At 36.7% G+C, this 20,385-nt stretch overlaps 1 pseudogene; it reads left to right on the top strand.

The window, feature by feature from the left end:
- The window catches only part of LOC129036224 (KICSTOR complex protein ITFG2-like), a 41,363-nt pseudogene extending 22,868 nt beyond the window's left edge, over positions 1-18,495 (top strand).
- The last annotated feature ends 1,890 nt before the right edge of the window (positions 18,496-20,385 follow it).

The following is a 20,385-nucleotide window of genomic DNA, read 5'->3' as shown; positions in this document are numbered from 1 at the left end:
ATCGAGACTAGGAAGAGACTGCATCAACTAACGAGCAAAATAACCAGCTAACATCATAATGACAGGATCAGAGTCACACATAACAATATTAACTTTAAATGTAAATGGACTAAATGCTCCAATTAAAAGACACAGACTGGCAAATTGGATAAAGACTCAAGACCCATCAGTGTGCTGTATTCAGGAAACCCATCTCACGTGCAGAGACACATATAGGCTCAAAATAAAAGGATGGAGGAAGATCTACCAAGCAAATGGAAAACAAAAAAAGGCAGGGGTTGCAATCCTAGTCTCTGATAAAACAGACTTTAAACCAACAAAGATCAAAAGAGACAAAGAAGGCCATTACATAATGGTAAAGGGATTAATTCAACAAGAAGAGCTAACTATCCTAAATATATATGCACCCAATACAGGAGCACCCAGATTCATAAAGCAAGTCCTGAGTGACCTACAAAGAGATTTAGACTCCCACACATTAATAATGGGAGACTTTAACACCCCACTGTCAACATTAGACGGATCAACAAAACAGAAAGTCAACAAGGATACCCAGGAATTGTACTCAGCTCTGCACCAAGTGGACCTAATAGACATCTACAGAACTCTCCACCCCAAATCAACAGAATATACATTTTTTTCAGCACCACACCACACCTATTCCAAAATTGACCATATACTTGGAAGTAAAACTCTCCTCAATAAATGTAAAAGAACAGAAATTATAACAAACTATCTCTCAGATCACAGTGCAATCAAGCTAGAACTCAGGATTAAGAATCTCACTCAAAACTGCTCAACTATGTGGAAACTGAACAACCTGCTCCTGAATGACTACTGGGTACATAACGAAATGAAGGCAGAAATAAAGATGTTCTTTGAAACCAACGAGAACCAAGACACAACATACCAGAATCTCTGGGATGCATTCAAAGCAGCGTGTAGAGGGAAATTTATAGCACTAAATGCCCACAAGAGAAAGCAGGAAAGATCCAAAATTGACACCCTAACATCACAATTAAAAAACTAGAAAAGCAAGAGCAAACACATTCAAAAGCTAGCAGAAGGCAAGAAATAACTAAAATCGGAGCAGATCTGAAGGAAATAGAGACACAAAAAACCCTTCAAAAAATTAATGAATCCAGAAGCTGGTTTTTTGAAAGGATCAACAAAATTGATAGACTGCTAGCAAGATTAATAAAGAAAAAAAGAGAGAAGAATCAAATAGATGCAATAAAAAATGATAAAGGGGATATCACCACCGATCCCACAGAAATACAAACTACCATCAGAGAATACTACAAACACCTCTACGCAAATAAACTAGAAAATCTAGAAGAAATGGATAAATTCCTCAACACATACACCCTCCCAAGACTAAACCAGGAAGAAGTTGAATCTCTGAATAGACCAATAACAGGAGCTGAAATTGTGGCAATAATCAATAGCTTACCAACCAAAAAAAGTCCAGGACCAGATGGGTTCACAGCCGAATTCTACCAGAAGTACAAGGAGGAGCTGGTACCATTCCTTCTGAAACTATTCCAATCAATAGAAAAAGAGGGAATCCTCCCTACCTCATTTTATGAGGCCAGCATCATCCTGATACCAAAGCCTGGCAGAGACACAACAAAAAAAGAGAATTTTAGACCAATATCCTTGATGAACATTGATGCAAAAATCCTCAATAAAATACTGGCAAACAGAATCCAGCAGCACATCAAAAAGCTTATCCACCATGATCAAGTGGGCTTCATCCCTGGGATGCAAGGCTGGTTCAATATACGCAAATCAATAAATGTAATCCAGCATATAAACAGAACCAAAGTCAAAAACCACATGATCGTCTCAATAGATGCAGAAAAGGCCTTTGACAAAATTCAACAACCCTTCATGCTAAAAACTCTCAATCAATTAGGTATTGATGGGACGTATCTCAAAATAATAAGAGCTATCTGTGACAAACCCACAGCCAATATCATACTGAATGGGCAAAAACTGGAAGCATTCCCTTTGAAAACTGGCACAAGACAGGGATGCGCTCTCTCACCACTTCTATTCAACATAGTGTTGGAAGTTCTGGCCAGGGCAATTAGGCAAGAGAAGGAAATCAAGGGTATTCAATTAGGAAAAGAGGAAGTCAAATTGTCCCTGTTTGCAGATGACATGATAGTATATCTAGAAAACCCCATTGTCTCAGCCCAAAATCTCCTTAAGCTGATAAGCAACTTCAGCAAAGTCTCAGGATACAAAATCAATGTACAAAAATCACAAGCATTCTTATACATCAATAACAGAGAAACAGAGAGCCAAATCATGAGTGAACTCCCATTCACAATTGCTTCAAAGAGAATAAAATACCTAGGAATCCAACTTACAAGGGATGGGAAGCACCTTCTCAAGGAGAACTACAAACCACTGCTCAAGGAAATAAAAGAGGATACAAACAAATGGAAGAACATTCCATGCTCATGGGTAGGAAGAATCAATATCATGAAAATGGCCATCCTTCCCAAGGTAATTTACAGATTCAATGCCATCCCCATCAAGTTACCAATGACTTTCTTCACAGAATTGGAAAAAACTACTTTAAAGTTCATATGGAACCAAAAAAGAGCCCGCATCGCCAAGTCAATCCTAAGCCAAAAGAACAAAGCTGGAGGCATCACGCTACCTGACTTCAAACTATACTACAAGGCTACAGTAACCAAAACAGCATGGTACTGGTACCAAAACAGAGATATAGATCAATGGAACAGAACAGAGCCCCAGAAATAATGCCGCATATCTACAACTATCTGATCTTTGACAAACCTGAGAAAAACAAGAAATGGGGAAAGGATTCCCTATTTAATAAATGGTGCTGGGAAAACTGGCTAGCCATATGTAGAAAGCTGAAACTGGATCCCTTCCTTACACCTTATACAAAAATCAATTCAAGATGGATTAAAGACTTAAACGTTAGACCTAAAACCATAAAAACCCTAGAAGAAAACCTAGGCAATACCATTCAGAACATAGGCATGGGCAAGGACTTCATGCCTAAAACACCAAAAGCAATGGCAACAAAAGCCAAAATTGACAAATGGGATCTAATTAAACTCAAGAGCTTCTGCACAGCAAAGGAAACTACCATCAGAGTGAACAGGCAACCTACAAAATGGGAGAAAATTTTCGCAACCTACTCATCTGACAAAGGGCTAATATCCAGAATCTACAATGAACTCCAACAAATTTACAAGAGAAAAACAAACAACCCCATCAAAAAGTGGGCGAAGGACATGAACAGACACTTCTCAAAAGAAGACATTTATGCAGCCAAAAAACACATGAAAAAATGCTCACCATCACTGGCCATCAGAGAAATGCAAATCAAAACCACAATGAGATACCATCTCACACCAGTTAGAATGGCAATCATTAAAAAGTCAGGAAACAACAGGTGCTGGAGAGGATGTGGAGAAATAGGAACACTTTTACACTGTTGGTGGGACTGTAAACTAGTTCAACCTTTGTGGAAGTCAGTGTGGTGATTCCTCAGGGATCTAGAACTAGAACTTCCATTTGACCCAGCCATCCCATTACTGCGTATATACCCAAAGGACTATAAATCATGCTGCTATAAAGACACATGCACACGTATGTTTACTGCGGCATTATTCACAATAGCAGACTTGGAACCAACCCAAATGTCCAACAATGATAGACTGGATTAAGAAAATGTGGCACATATACACCATGGAATACTATGCAGCCATAAAAAATGATGAGTTCATGTCCTTTGTAGGGACATGGATGAAATTGGAAATCATCATTCTCGGTAAACTATTGCAAGAACAAAAAACCAAACACCGCATATTCTCACTCATAGGTGGGAATTGAACAATGAGAACACATGGACACAGGAAGGGGAACATCACACTTCGGGGACTGTTGTGGGGTGGGGGGAGGGGGGAGGGATAGCATTGGGAGATATACCTAATGCTAGATGACGAGTTGGTGGGTGCAGCGCACCAGCATGGCACATGTATACATATGTAACTTACCTGCATGTTGCGCACATGTACCATAGAGCCTAAAGTATAATAATAATAATAATAATAATAAAAAGAAAAAAAAAAGAAACAGAATGCTTGTTTCCCAGTGCCACAAAGAAATAGCACTCAAACATAAATTTAATTCTCTCAGCAAGGCAATCTTTACTTTCTGCAGAAAGGGTGTTCATTACAGATGGAACAATGGCGAGAGCACATCTCAACAAAGGAGGGAAGTAATTTTTATCTCGTATGCAGTTTGTCCTTGCTACTGGGTCCTGTCTCCATTGGCTGGAGCCAGACCACACAATATAAACTAAAATCCAATTGGCTAATAATTTAAAACTTTTCTAAATAGTTAAACGCAATAGACAGACAAAGGAAAAGAGAAAGTTCCTTACAAAAGGACTTAGAAGAGTAATAACATTCCTAAATAAGGAAGGGGCATAGGCTGTGAGCTGGGACATGCCTGTGAGCATGTCTAGCATAGATATCTTGGTTAAAGTACAAGGACATAGAATGTACTACGTGCCTGTGAGCATGTCCAGCATAAAGTTAGTCTTTAAAAGAAACTATTATTTCTAACACTTATGATTTATTCTTCAACAAGAAGAGAAATTTGAAGAGGAAATTTTTATTTTCTACAGTTCTGAATAGGGTCATCTTTTGGAACAAACCTTAGGGAAAAAGCATGTTTCTTTGACACTGGAAAATTTACTTTGTGTAATGTTTGTTGGAAGTTTGCCTAAGCATTTATAGTGCTTTGTCCTCTCTCTCCATCAGAATTGTTGGTAGTCTTAGAAAGGTAAAATTTTAATATATTAGACCAGAGAATATAGTTAATTACTAAGAATACCTCAAATTACGCTTCTTTAATTTTCTCCTCCTTCTTTTATTTCTAGCTTCTGTCTCTTTTGTCCTTTTTATTTCTTTTCTCTACTTCTGTTGAAGTGTATATTAAGGAAAACTATTCAAAGTGTTCTTCAATCTTTAGGATACCACTCTATTCCTTGTGAGGATTGAATACATATTTTTGTCCAAATAATTATTGAATAAGAGCTGGCGTATTTTATGGTGCTAAAGATTGAGTAGATGCTCAAAGAAACAGAACTCTGAACCTACCTCTCAGACACTCACTCAACAATTTTGTGTTTAGTGAAAACTGGAGGACGTTGTGTGAAGTGAAAAAAGCCAGGCACTGAAAAGCAAATGTTGCGTGTTCTAACTCATATGTGAGAGCTAAAATATTTGATTTTCTGAAGGTAGAGAGTGGAATGATGGTTATCACAGTGTCAGAAGGTTGTGGGTAGAGGGGGCTAAGATGGAGTTGGTTAATGGGTACAAAAACACAGCCAGGCAGTAGGAATAAGATCTAGCGTTTGGTAGTGAAATAGGATGACTCAAGTTAACAATAATTTATTGTATAGTTCAAAATGACTAGGGAAGTAGATTTGGGATATTCCCAACACAAAGAAATGATACATCTTTGAGATGATGGATATCTCAGTTACCCTGATATGATGATTACACATTGGATGATTTTATCAAAATATTACCTGTACCCTATACATATGTACAACTATTATGTACCTGTAAAAATTAAAGAGAATTAGGCAGCCTGCATGTATTAGAGCTTCAGGCATGTTGCAGCAGGCCCGTCCTATCTAGAGTGTATCCCTGTTATTCTCTTGTTCTCTTGGTTAATAAGCAGATTAAACTTTCCCAGGCTCTTTGTCTTCCATTACAGAGCAGCCTACTGGGATCTTGAAGTTGACAATGATATGACATATATGGATATAATGGTCGTTGTATTAATTTCCTAAGACTGCTGTAATAAATTACCATAAACTGGGTAGCTTCAAACGACAGAAATTTATTCTGTCACAGTTCTGGAGCCAGAAATAAAAAAAATCAAGGTATTTATTATCGGTGTTTCTTTCTTCTAGAGGCTCTGGGGAAGAATCTGTTTCTTTCCCCTCTCCTAGCTTCTGGTAGCAGCTGGTAGTGCTTTGTGTTCCTTGGTTTGTAGACTCATCACTCCAAACTCTGCTTTCCTTTTCACATGGCCTTCCCCTCTGTGTCTCAAATCTGTCTCTTCTTTCTCTGCAAGGATACCAGTGATTATATTAGGGTACAACCCTAAATCCAGGCTACTCTGCTGAGATCCTTAACTAAATTAAACCTGCAAAGATTCTATCTCTAAATAAGGTCTCGTTCCCAAGTACCAGGGGCTAAGACTAGACGTATCTTTGGGGGGAACATAATTCAACCCGCTACAGTGGCCACTGTTGCTTTCTCAGACCTTAAAAATAAGACTTCTGGGAATTCAATATGAGCCTACCATGAATATGGAAAATGGGTTGAAGATTTAAACGAATAAAATTGCTTGGATTCTTATCACACTTTGCCTCTGTTGTTGCAGAATTTGTTCTTTACAGGTTTTAGGCAGTTGAAAAGAAGGTGACTATTTCAGGACTCTAAAAAAGTTAAAAAAATTATTTGAGATATGCTTCACATTTTTGCTCACTTCTATTATTATTTATAGTTACTAAATTTTGCAGTGGTATATATATTTATTAGAATTACAGAGAAACCAAAATAAGTGAATTTGGCTTTTGAGTTTCCCACCCACATATGAAGACTCCTAATTCTTTGGTGCATAACCTTGAGATTATATTTAGCTTACTAGATATTTACACATTCATATATATCTATAAATCCATATGTAGCAGTTAACATGCATATATATTTGTCACATTTTTATTCGTAATATATAACTTTTTAAGAAGTCAATAAATATACATCTTGTTGATGTTTTAAAACATTTTCATAAATTATTTGACACTTCCATTTCATCCCATCCCACCACAAATTAGAGTTTAATTCTCCTCCTATTTGAATATGGGCTAGACTTAGTGACTTGATTCTAAAGGATATTATATGGCAGAATGATACCATGTTAATTCTGAGGTTGGGTCATAAAAGGTGACACAGCTTCTGTTTGGCTCTTTCTCTTTTGGAAAATGTACCTATGCAGGAATCCCTGAGTCAGCAAGGTAAGAAGTCTGGCTATTCTGAAACAGACATGCTGGAGAGAACACGTGGAAAAACCGTGTTAAAGAAAGAATTGCCCAAGAAGCCACAGCTATTCCAGCTCTCAAATGCTTGGCTTATCCCAGCCAATCACCAGAGATACATGATGATTTTGGTCCCCAACATTTTAGCCACCTGAAATGACTCTAAGTAGAGCAGAGTCGTTTCTGATGAGCCCTGAACAAATTGCATATTTGTAAGGAAAGAAATGCTGTTGCTGTCTTTAGTCATTATGTTTTGGAATATCTTATATAGCAAGATAACTTGAACACATTTCCTTGATGTCTCTAAATGGCTGTACAGTGTTTTAATATTACGGGTGTGTCACCTTTAGTTTCTTATTGTTGGACATGGAATTTTTCAAGTTTTTGTTGTTTTAAAAATCAGAAAAACCTTGAACATAGATATCTGTTCTCTTGTTCAATTATTATTTTAAGTTGAAATCCTGGAAATGCTAGGTAGTACACAAAAGTGTGTCATGGTGGTTGTTTTGTCACAAGGATCCCAAATTGCACATGGTCATTATTTGTAATCTTGCCAATTTAAGGCAGACAGCAGTTTTCTTCATTGACATGTAGATGTTATAACTGATTTTCTAATAGTTCTATTACTGGGGATACATCTTATTGTGATTTATTATTATGATTCATTTAATTTACTACTAACGTTTTATACATCCTGTCTTATGTCAGGGTCAGGGCACACATAGAAAATACTAGTACTTGTACGATAGCCCAAGGTAAACTACAGAAGGTTGGAGGTCACCTATATGAAATATGAAAAAAAATTATATTTTTATAAGAAATGATATTAATATAATGATATTTATCCTTAAATTTGAATAAAACTTCCAACTTCCAAATAAATTATTTCTGAATTTACTATGATGAAGTTTACCTTGCTCCCATGGACATAACTTTTATTGTAAATATGTACTAGCATTTGTGCTTGAAAACATTACACATAATTTTCTGATGAAGGCTGGTTTCGTTCTCTTTAAATTTTTGTAGGTCATTGTCTTAGTTCATTTGTGCTACTATAGCAAAATACCTGAGACTGGTTCATTTATAAAGAATAGAAATTTATTTCTCACAGTTCTTCAGACTGGGAAATCCAAGGTCAAGTTAATGTCAGTTTCAGTGTCTGGTGAGGGCCTAGCCTCTGCTTCTAAGATGACATCTTGTTCCTACATCCTCCATAGGGGACGAATGCTGAGTCCTGAGATAGCAGAAGGGACAGAAGAGCAAAAGGGTCTACCTAGTTCCCTCCATTCCTTATAAAGTCACTAACCCTGTTAGTGAGGGCTCTGCCCTCCTAACTTAATCACCATGTAAAGGCCCCATCTCTTAATACTGTTACATTGAGGATTAAGTTTTAACATTAATATTGGAGAGAATGCAAACATTTAAACCATAGCAGTCATCATCAACAAGAAACTTTATTAACATAGGCAGGTAATACATTCTAAATACACTTTACATCCACTGAAATGTTTTACATTGTCACCACTGAAATTATATTTCAAGCTGAAGTTTTCCTTTATTTCATTGATAAATGTAATGTTGACATTTCTTACCATAATGTGAGTGGGCTTTGAATCCAACCAAACTTTTTAACAGTATTTCAAAATCATGGTGGAGCTTTTATTTGGAGAACATACTGCATTATAAGAACATCTCATCATTAGTTTAAAGACCTCTAGAGAGAGCATATGCCACAAACATATGGGTTCCACAGCCCAGAGATGTACCCCTGGGATTCTCTGTCACCATTGGGAATGGGACACACATCCCTGAGCAGGCATCTGACTGCTGAAGTAGATGTCCAGTGAAAGCAGCAACTTGCCCATGCTCAGTAAGCTGTGGCAGAGCAGCAAGTGCCAGGTATAGCTTATCCCTCATCTTGATTTTCATCTGTGACAGCAGCTGGGCATGCCACCCTCATCTCACCCACTCACCCAGCTCAGATCTTTGAACCCACCACCAAGATCATCACTGTCTGAGGCAAAAGGTGTCAGGGCTCAAGCTGCTCAAGCCTTGTCCCGTTGCCTCATGGGCTGAGAAAAATTGCTACTCCCCTGCACACCTGCCAGCAGTTTTCTGGACAAGCTTTGCACTAACGGATTTAACTTGCTAATATTTTATTTGTGAATTCTGTGTAAAATATTCATAATTATGTTTACCTTCATTCTCCTTTTTTGTGGTACCCATGTTTAGTCTATGATACAGCTAATTATGTTGGCTTCATACAAATCATGGAGTTTTTCATTGTTTTCTCTGTTCTGGAAGAGAATAAATAGGCTAAGGATGATTGACCAGTTAAATGCATTCTAGAACTTATTCCTAACAATACATAGATTTAGAGCATTTAAAATACAGGTTTTAAGGTTGGTTTTGACTTCAGATGATCTTTTTATCGAATGTTCTGTAAATTTTGATAATTTACTTTTTTAAGAAATGTATTCTTTTCATTGAGGTTTTTGAGTTTTCAGTGGTCTTGCACACAGGATTCTCTCATAATTTAAATAAATTTCTCTAGTTTGGTGTTAATCTCCATAGTGGTCAATATTGCAAGTTACAAGTCTTCTAGGATTCCAATAACGGCATTATCATTTCCTGGCTTTGTGGCTAGAACAAGTTTCTTAATGCTCTGAGGCTCAGTTGACTCTGGAAAATTGGAATACGAGTATCTACCTGATAAGGCTGTAGTTTTAAATTTTCTAATGATTGTAAAGTACTCAACAAAGTCTCTGGTACGTAGACGGCTGCACATAAATGATAGTTTTTATCCTTCTATTTCTTATTCTAATTGTTGTATATTAGTGCCTTCTTTCTTTTTTTGATTAAGTTTGCCATTTCATATTGTGGTTTTTCTTCTTAAAGGAACAAGTTTTTGAGTTTATATACTTATCCTACTGTTCCTGTTTTTAATCTACTATATACTCAGCATTTAATTCTTAGTTCTTTTTCTGCTTTTTGTAGGTACTTTTTTATTCTTTAAAAATATTTTACATTAATATTTTATTTTATGAGAGCCAAGTTTGTATAAATTAAAAATTCTACATTATCTTGGTATAATAAATTTTCCCACAAATGACTTTTGTAATGTATCTTTTACTTTTTGATTTCTAAAATTAGCATACAGTATTTTGTTCTGTTACTTTTTAGCTTCTATTCTCAAATTTTACTTCTTATTTTCTGTACTCTGTGTTTAAGAAAAATTTTTAATGCTCTGAATTTCCTTCTGAATACAGTTTTAGCATTTTCGTTGTTTTTAACATTTATTCTCTAATTTCAGTTTTGCTGCAGGAGTTATTGAATAGAATAACCTAATATTTTATTTTATTGCTTCAATTTCTTTTTATTTTTCTTCTGTCTTCTTAGAAAGCTTCTCATGTTCAGTGACTCAATTGTCCTAAGTTTTTTTTTTTCAACTTTTAAGTTCAGGGGTACATGTGCAGATTTGTTATACAGGTGAACTTGTGTCATGGGGGTTTGTTGTAACGATTATTTCATCACCCAAGTATTGAGCCTAGTACCTATTAGTTATTATTCCTGATCCTCTCCCTCCTCCAAGCCTCCACCCTCAAATAGGCTCCAGTGTCTGTTGTTCCCCTCTTTGTGTCCATGTGTTCTCATCATTTAGCTCCCACTTATAAATGAGAACATGCAGTATTTGGTTTTCTGTTCCTGCATTAGTTTGCTGAGGATAATGGCCTTCAGCTCCAACTATGTTCCTGCAAACATTCCTGCAAAGAATATAATCTCTCTTTTTTAATGGCTGCATAGTATTCCGTGGTATAGATGTACTAAATTTTCTTTTTTTTCCCTTTAGCCTTTAGGTTCTGGGGTACATGTGAAAGCTGTGCAGGTTTTTTACGCAGGTAAACGTGTGCCATGGTGGTTTGCTGCACAGATCAACCTATCACATAGGTATTAAGCCCAGCATCCATTAGTTATTCTTTCTGATGCTCTTCCTCTCCACTCCATGTTCCCAGTAGGCCTCCAGTGTGTGTTGTTCCCCTTCATGTCTTCTCATTTTTTAGCTCCAACTTATAAGTGAGAACATGTGGTGTTTGTTTTTCTGTTCTGGTGTTAGTTTGCTGAGGATAATGGCTTCCAGCTCCATCCATGTCCCTGCAAAGGACATAATCTTGTTCCTTTTTATGGCTGCATAATATTCCGTGGTGTATGTGTACCACATTTTCTTTATCCAGTCTATAATTGATGGGCATTTGGGTTGATTCCATGTCTTTGCTATTATGAATACTGCTGCAATGAACATATGTGTGCATGTATATTTACAATACATTAATTTCTATTCTTTTGGGTATATGCCCACTAATGGGATTACTGGGTATCAAATACCAATGGGTAAAATGGTATTTCTGCCTTTAGGTCTTTGAGGAATCACCACACTGTTTTCCACAATGGTTGAACTAATTTACACTCCCACCAACAGTGTAAAAGCATTTCTTTTTCTCCACAACCTCGCCAGCATCTGTTTTTTCTGGACTTTTTAATATTCACCATTCTGATTGTCATGAGATTGTATCTCATTGTGGTGTTGAATTGCATTTCTCTAATGATCAGTGATGTTGAACTTTTTTCATATGTTTGTTGGCCACATAAATATCTCTTTTAAGAAGTGTCTGTTTGTGAACTTTGTCCACTTTTTAATGGGGTTGTTTGTTTTTTCTTGTAAATTTGTTTAAGTTCCTTGTAGACTCTGGATATTAGATCTTTGTCAGATGAATAGATTGCAAAAACTTTCTCCTATCCTGTAGGTTGTTCACTCTGATGATAGTTTCTTTTGCTGTGCAGAAGCTCTTTGGTTTAACTAGGTCCCATTTGTCAATTTTTGCTTTTGTTACAATTGCTTCTGAGGTTTTCATTATGAAATCTTCGCTGTGCCTATTTCCTGAATGGTATTGTCTAGATTTTCTTCTAGGGTTTTTACAGTTTTGGGTTTTACATTTAAGTCTTCTATCCATCTTGAGTTGATTTTTGTGTAAGGTGTAAGGAAGGGGTCCAGTTTCAATTTTCTGCATATGGCTAGCCAGTTCTCCCAGCACCATTTATTAAATAGGGAATCCTTTTCCCATTGCTTTTTTTTTTTTTTTGGAAATGTTTTGGACTATTTTTTTTTTAATTGTACTTTAAGTTCTAGGGTGCATGTGCACAATGTGCAGGTTTGTTACATATGTATACATGCACCATGTTGGTGTGCTGCACCCATTAACTCGTCATTTAGCATTAGGTATATCTCCTAATGCTATCCCTCCCCACTTCCCCCCACCCCACAACAGGCCCCAGTGTGTGATGTTCCCCTTCCTGTGTCCAAGTGTTTTCATTGTTCAATTCCTACCTATGAGTGAGAACATTTGGTGTTTGGTTTTTTGTCCTTGGTGATAGTTTGCTGAGAATTATGGTTTCCAGCTTCATCCATGTCCCTACAAAGGACATAAACTCATCTCTTTTAATGGCTGCATAGTATTCCATGGTGTTTATGTGCCACATTTCCTTAATCCAGTCTATCATTGTTGGACATTTGGGTTGGTTCCAAGTCTTTGCTATTGTGAATAGTGCCGCAATAAACATACGTGTGCATGTGTCTTTATAGCAGCATGATTTATAATCCTTTGGGTATATACCCAGTAATGGGATGGCTGAGTCAAATGGTATTTCTAGTTCTAGATCCTTGAGAAATTGCCACACTGTCTTCCACAATGGTTGAACTAGTTTACAGTCCCACCAACAGTGTAAAAGTGTTCCTGTTTCTCCACATGCTCTCCAGCACCTGTTGTTTCCTGACTTTTTAATGATTGCCATTCTAACTGGTGGGAGATGGTATCTCATTGTGGTTTTGATTTGCATTTCTCTGATGGCCAGTGATGATGGGCATTTTTTCATGTGTCTGTTGGCTGCACAAGTGTCTTCTTTTGAGAAGGGTCTGTTCATATCCTTTGCCCACTTGTTGATGGGGTTGTTTGCTTTTTTCTTGTAAATTTGTTTGAGTTCATTGTAGATTCTGGATATTAGCCCTTTGTCAGATGAGTAGATTGCAAAAATTTTCTCCCATTCTGTAGGTTACCTGTTCACTCTAATGGTAGTGGAACCAAAAAGGGGCCCGCATTGCCAAGACAATACTAAGCCAAAAGAACAAAGCAGGAGACATCATGCTACCTGACTTCAAACTATACTACAAGGCTATAGTAACCAAAACAGCATGGTACTGGTACCCAAACAGAGTTATAGACCAATGGAACAGAACAGAGCCCTCAGAAATAATACCACACATCTACAACCATCTGATCTTTGACAAACCTGACAAGAACAAGAAATGGGGAAAGGATTCCCTATTTAATAAGTGGTGCTGGGAAAACTGGCTAGCCATATGTAGAAAGCTGAAACTGGATCCCTTCCTTACACCTTATGCAAAGATTAATTCAAGATGGATTAAAGACTTAAATGTTAGACCCAAAACCATACAAACTCTAGAAGAAAACCTAGGCAATACCATTCAGGACATAGGCATGGGCAAGGACTTCATGTCTAAAACACCAAAAGCAATGGCAACAAAAGCCAGAATTGACAAATGGGATCTAATTAAACTAAAGAGCTTCTGCACAGCAAAAGAAACTCCCATTGCTTGTTTTTATCAGGTTTATTGAAGATCAGATGTACCACTTTTTCTTTCTCCAGTCTACCATTGATGGATATTTAGGCTGATTCCATATCTTTGCTATTGTGAATAGTGTTGCAATGAACATATGTGTGCAAATTTATGATAGAACAATTTATATTGTTTTGGATATTTACACAGTAATGGGATTGCTGGGTTGAATGGTATTTATGTTTTTAAGTCTTTGAGGAATCTACAGACTCTTCCACAACTAATTTACTCTCCCACCAACAATATATAAGCATTCTTTGTTCTCCAAAACCTTGCTAGCATCTGTTATTTTTTGACTTTTTAATGATAGCCATTCTGACTTGTGTGAGATAGTATCTAAATGTGGTTTTGAGTTGGACTTCTCTAATGACCAGTGATGTTGAGATTTTTTTCATATGCTTGTTGGCTACATGTATATCTTCTTTTGAAATGTGTCTGTTTATGTCCTTTGCCCATTTTTAATGGGGTTGTTTGTTCTTGTAAATTTGTTTCAGTTTCTTATAGATGCTGGATAATAGACTTTTGTCAGATGCATGGTTTGCAAAAATTTTCTTCCATTCTATAGGTTATGTCTTCACTCTGTTGATAATTTTATTTGCTGTGCAGAAGCTCTTTAGTTAACTAGATCTCATTTGTCAATTTTTGCTTTTGTTGCAATTGCTTTTGGCATCTTTGTCATGAAATCTTTTCCATTCTTATGTCCAGAATGGTATTGCCTATCAAAGAAATCAGAGATGACACAAACAAATGAAAAAACATTCCATGCTCATGGATAAGAAGAATCAATATTAAAATGGTCATATTGCCCAAAGCAATTTATAGATTCAATGCTATTCTTATTAAACTACCATTGACATTTTCCACAGAACTAGAAAAAAAACTATTTTAAAATTCATGTGGAACCAAAAAAGAGCCTGAATAGCCAAGGCAATTATAAGCAAAAAGAACAAAGCTGGAGGTATCACAATACCCAAATTCAAAATATATTACAGGAATACAGTAACTAAAACAGCATGAGATTGGTACAAAAACAGATCCATGGACCAATGGAACAGAATAGAGAACTCAGAAATAAGGCCACACTTCTATAATTATTGGACCTTCAACAAACCTGACAAAAATAAGCAAGGGGGACAAGATTCACTATTCAATAAATGGTGCTGGGATATCTGGCTAGCCATGTGCAGAAAGTTGAAACTGGACCCCTTCCTTATGCCATATACAAAAATTAACTCAGGATGGATTAAATACTTAAACATAAAGCCCCCAAAACTATAAAAACCCCAAAAGACAACCTAGGCAATACCATTATGTCCTAAGTTTTAATTTTACAACTGTCTCCAATGTAGATTAGTTGTTACCTTGTGGCTTTAGAATTCCTGAAATTACTCTTTATCACACCCATCTTCCTCTTCATCTTATTTTGTTACTTTTTATTTCAATATTTTCCCTTTATATATTCTTTTCCCAATTTTATAAAGGCCAAGTCTTCTTTTACTCTTTCTAGAATGTCAATAAGTTCCCAAAATTTTCTTTTAGATGCTTCTGTAATACATTTTCTAAAACACTTCTTTGACCCTACAGAAGGCATTTTATTTTGCTTTACATTAATTTTTTCCCCATATCTTATTTTTAATTTTTATTTACCTTTTTGCATTTTTGAATAGGTAAAATAGACCCAGACTTTTTCACTATAATGATAGTTGAGATTCTTTGCTTAAATCTGCAAGTGGAGGTTGTATTAATGGGCTCAGATTCCATTATATTTCTAGTTAATACAAAAATTTCATCTTTTTTCCATTGTCTATTGAATCTTCTTTCTCCTTCTTCTTTATGGTACTCTAAACTGGTATCTGTATATTACTTACTTCCAGAATATGCTATTACAAGGGCTCTTTTCTGCTTCCCTTTATAGTGCTTAAATTGTAGGCACTGTAATCCTTAAAAATTTATTGCTTCACTGCTAGTTTCCCCTTATCTTCTACTTAAGCGTTGTCTGAAATTTGGAGTGTCTTCCAGGTGATACAGTCCTCTAGACCTGCATTCTTTAGAGAGCCCAGCTGTAGCTCATTTCCAACCATACCCAAACCAACAGGGGTAGAGGTCTGTGGGTCCAACAGGAAGTATACACCTGTAGCCCACACATTTCCTTGTAAAACATGCAAGGGGAACCTCGTCCCTCACTAACAGTTGTTCTCTTCTTCTTTTTTTTATGTTTTATAGTAGCCATCTGAAGAGGTGTCAGATAATACTTCATTATGGTTTTGATTTGCATTTCCCTTATGATTATTGATGCTGAGCATCTCATCATATACCTGTGGGCCATTCGTATGTCTTCTTTAGGGAAATGTTTGTTCAAGTATTTCGTTATTTTGTAATCAGGGTTTCTGTTGTTTTATTGCATTATTTTTCCTTTTTGCTATTTGAGTTGAAGGAGTTCCTTACATAGTTGGGATATTAACCCCTTATCAGATGTATGGTTCACAAGTATTTTCTTCCATTCCATAGGTTGCCTCTTACTCTGATTAAAAGTTTTTAGTTTGGTGTAGTCTCACTTGTGTATTTTTGCTTTTTTTTTTTTTGGCTGTGCTTTTTGTGTCATAGCCGAGAAATCATTACCTAGATCAATGTCATGAGGGTTTCCCTCCGTTTTCTCCTAGGAATTTTGTAGTTTCAGGTCTTACATTGAACCCATTTTGAGTTGATTTTTGTGTATGATTTGACTTTTGTGTATGATATAAAAAGTCCAATTTTATTCTTTTTCCAAATTCCACTGATAAAAGAAATTAAAATTTCCCCATTATGTATTCTTGGCACCCTTGTCAGAGATCAGTTGACTTTATATGTGGATATATGTGGTGTATGTGCAGATTTGCTTCTCAGCTCTCTATTCTGTTCCATTGGTCTACATATCTGTCTTATACCAGTATCATACTATTTTATTTACTTTAGTTTTATAATTCATTTTGAAATCAGAAAATGTTATGCCTCTAGCTTTGTTCTTTTCTCAAGACCATTTTGGCAATTTGGGTCTTTTGTGGTTTCATATTAATTTTTGAATTTTTTTTTCTGTTTCTGAAAAAAAACTGCCAATGAGATTTCCATAGGGATTGCACTGAATCTGTAAATCATTTTGGGTAATATGGATATTTTAACAATGTTGAATTTTGCAGTCAATAAACACGGGACATATTTTTGTTTATTTGTGTGTGTTTTAATTTCTTTTATCCATATTTCATTGTCTTTAATGTATAAGTATTTCAGCTCCTTAAGTTTATTTCTTAGTAGTTTATTTTTTATGTCAATGTAAATGGGGTTGTTTTCTTAATTGTTTATGTATAGAAATATCACTGATTTTTATATGTTGATTTTGTATGATCCAAAATTTTTGACTTTGGTTTCTAGTTCTATGCTTTTTATATTTTGAGTGTGTTTGTTAAATCTTTAGGGTTTTATACAGATAAGATCATGCCATGTGCAAACAGAGTTAATTTTATTGCTTCCTTTCTGATTTGGAGACTTTTTGTTTCTTTGTCACCCCTAATTGCTCTGGCTAGGACTTTCAGTACTGTCTCACTAGAGTAGGCATCCTGGTCTTATTCCTGATCCTAGAGGGAAAGCTTTCAAGTTTTCACCATTGTGAAAAATATTAACTGCATTTTTTCATATATGACCTGTATCGTGTTGAGGTTATTTTCTTATCTTCTTGTTTTGTTGAGTGTTTTTATCACGAAAAAGTGTTGAAATTTGTGTCTTTCATGCCCACAGACGGAGATGGGTGTTGTGAATGGTGGTGGGCTACACAGACCGTGTGGTGCGAGCTTTTCGCTGGGAGGAGCTAGGTGAGGGTCCTGAACATCTGACCGGGCAGCTGGTGTCCCTCAAGAAATGGTTGCTGGAGAGTCAGGTGGACAGCCTCTCAGTGACTCTGGGGCCGCTGGGTATTCCTGAACTGATGGTGTCTTAGCCAGGCTGTGCTTATGCAATTCTAATGTGTATGTGGAAAAAGGACACAGGGTCCCCTCCTGCCTCTGAAGGGGTCATGGATGGCAGTAGGGAGACCCTAGCTGCCCGAGATGTGGTGCTGCACCAGACATCTGGCAGTATCCACAACAAGAATATCTCCACTCACCTAATTGGCAACAACAAATAAGGCCATGGCACTGAGAGTGGTGGCTCTGGCATCTTTGCCGTGAGCACACTGGATGGGATACTGAAGCTCATGGAGGAAGCAGACAAGCTGTTGTGGTCAGCACAGGTGGTTCACCAGCTTTTCGCCCTGGAAAAATTGGGATGTCACTGGCAATGGGCATGAGGAGGTAGTTGCATGTGCCTGGGATGGACAGACATATATTATTGATCACAATCGCACTGTCATCCACTTCCAAGTGGATAAAAATATCCGTGCCTTCTGTGCAGGCCTGTATGCCTGCCCGGGGATGCAACAGCTCCTGCCTCGTATATGTCACTTTCAACCAGAAGATCTATGTGTACTGGGAGGTGCAGTTGGAGTGGATGGAGTCTACCAATCTGCTGAACGGCTGGAGACCAAGCCTGAGTACCATAGCCTGCTGCAGGAGCTGGGCATGGATCCTGACAACCTCCCTGTGGCTCATGCCCTGCTTCACCAAACACTCTACCATCTGACAAACCACCACAGTGTGTTCCCTCAAGCCTCCAGGATCCCACCTAGCTGTACTTGCCTCATAGCTGGTGAAGTATTCTTCTGAACCCCCACCCTACCTCCTCAAGGTATCTTTGATATTGGCAGGATAGGGAATATGCATTACAGAAGTACAGGATTTGACTCTGGGCATGAAAGATGGCAGCAGCCCTAGGGTGACCACGAGCTATACACCTCACAATCTTTTTGGTGAAAGAAGAGACAAGTTGACCCTCTGCCCATTTTCTTATGGATGTCACCCATCACACCAGCAAGGTCATAGGACCCTGGCCTTGTTCCAAATCACCTGGGACATGTCCCACTCCCCACTTTCACTGTGTAGAAAACAGAGACTTGTTTGCATGGCCCCAATACCCATAAGGAAACCGGGCTTTAGGCCCAGGGAAGCAGTGGAGGTAAGGGCTCCACCCCATCTTAAGCTCTGTCTTTTATGGCACAATTCCAAGTTCTTGATATTAGTAATTGTTAAAGGAATGGCAAATTGTTTTGTTTTGAGGGGTCTTTCAGCGCAATCTACAATCTGGTCTTACCCATATTCCTAACAACCGTGAGATGATTTTCCTCCATTTACCAAAGCAGCTGGGTCAGTGCTTTCTCATGTTGCCATATTCTTCAGGTATTAGCTTCAGAAGCCCTGTTCCCATTTTTCCCCCCACCCATTCCCTCATAAAACACCTTATTGTCTGTAAGACAATAGACATTTAAAATGTGATGCAGACTCATGATCCAGAACACAATCAGAATTATATCTTAGGCCATTTAAAAAAAAAAAAAGAAATTTGTCAGATGTTTTTTCTGCATTTGTTGAAATGATCATGTGTTTTTGCCCTTCGTTTGGTTAACGTGGTATATCACATTTATTGACATGCATATGGTAAACTATCCTTGCATCCAAGAAATAAATGTTACTTGGTCATGGGGTATACCTTTAATATGTTGTTGAACTTGGTTTGCCAGTATTTTGTGGAGGATTTTTTTTCATCTATGTTAACCAGACATATTAACCTGTGGTTTTCTTTTTTTAATATCATTTTTTTTTTTGCCTGGCTTTAGTATCAGGGTAGTGCTGATCTCATAAAATAAGTTTGAAAGTGTTCTGTGTTTTTAATTTTTAGGAAGAATTGAGAAGGATTAATGTTAAATTTTTAGATGTTTGATAGAATTCAACACTTGAAGTCATCTGGTCCTGGGCTTTGTTTTTATTAGAAAGATTTTGGCTACTAATTCAATTTACTTACTATTTATAGATCTGTTCAGATTTTCTATTTATGTATTATTCAGCCTTGATAGGTTATATGTTTATCTTAATTTATGCATTTCTTCTAGGTTATCCAATTTGTTGGCATATAATTGTTCATAATAGTCACTTATGGTCATTTTTATTTCTGAGACATCTGTTATAATATCTCCACTTTCATTTCTGATTTTATTTGTTGGAATCCCTCTCTTTCTTAATCTAGCTAAAGATTTGTCAATTTTGCTTATCTTTTAAAAAAATCAAATCTTATTTTGTTGCTATTTTCTATTATTTTTCTATTCTGTTTTATTTATTTCTGCTTTAACCTTTATTATTTCTCTCCTCCTACCTTTGGGCTTAGTTTGTTTTTCTAGTTCTTTGAGGTCTAAAGTTAGGTAATTTATTTGAAATCTTTCTTCTTTTTAATATAGATGTTTATTGCTCTAAATGTCCTCTTAGTACTGCTTTTGCTGCATCCTATAAGTTTTGGTATGTTGTGTTTTTGTTTTAATTTGTCTCAATATATTTTTAAATTTGACTTTTGATTTATTCTTTGAACCATTTGTTATTCAAGAGTATGTTTTAAATTTCCACATATTCATAGATTTTCCGGTTTCCCATCTGCTATTAATTTCTAGTCTCACTCTATCGTGATCAGTAAA

Source organism: Pongo pygmaeus, chromosome 4, assembly GCF_028885625.2.
Source record: "Pongo pygmaeus isolate AG05252 chromosome 4, NHGRI_mPonPyg2-v2.0_pri, whole genome shotgun sequence".
Classification (NCBI taxonomy): domain Eukaryota; kingdom Metazoa; phylum Chordata; class Mammalia; order Primates; family Hominidae; genus Pongo; species Pongo pygmaeus.
Note: the sequence above shows the minus strand (reverse complement) of the source record. Positions and strands in the feature narration are given on the sequence as shown.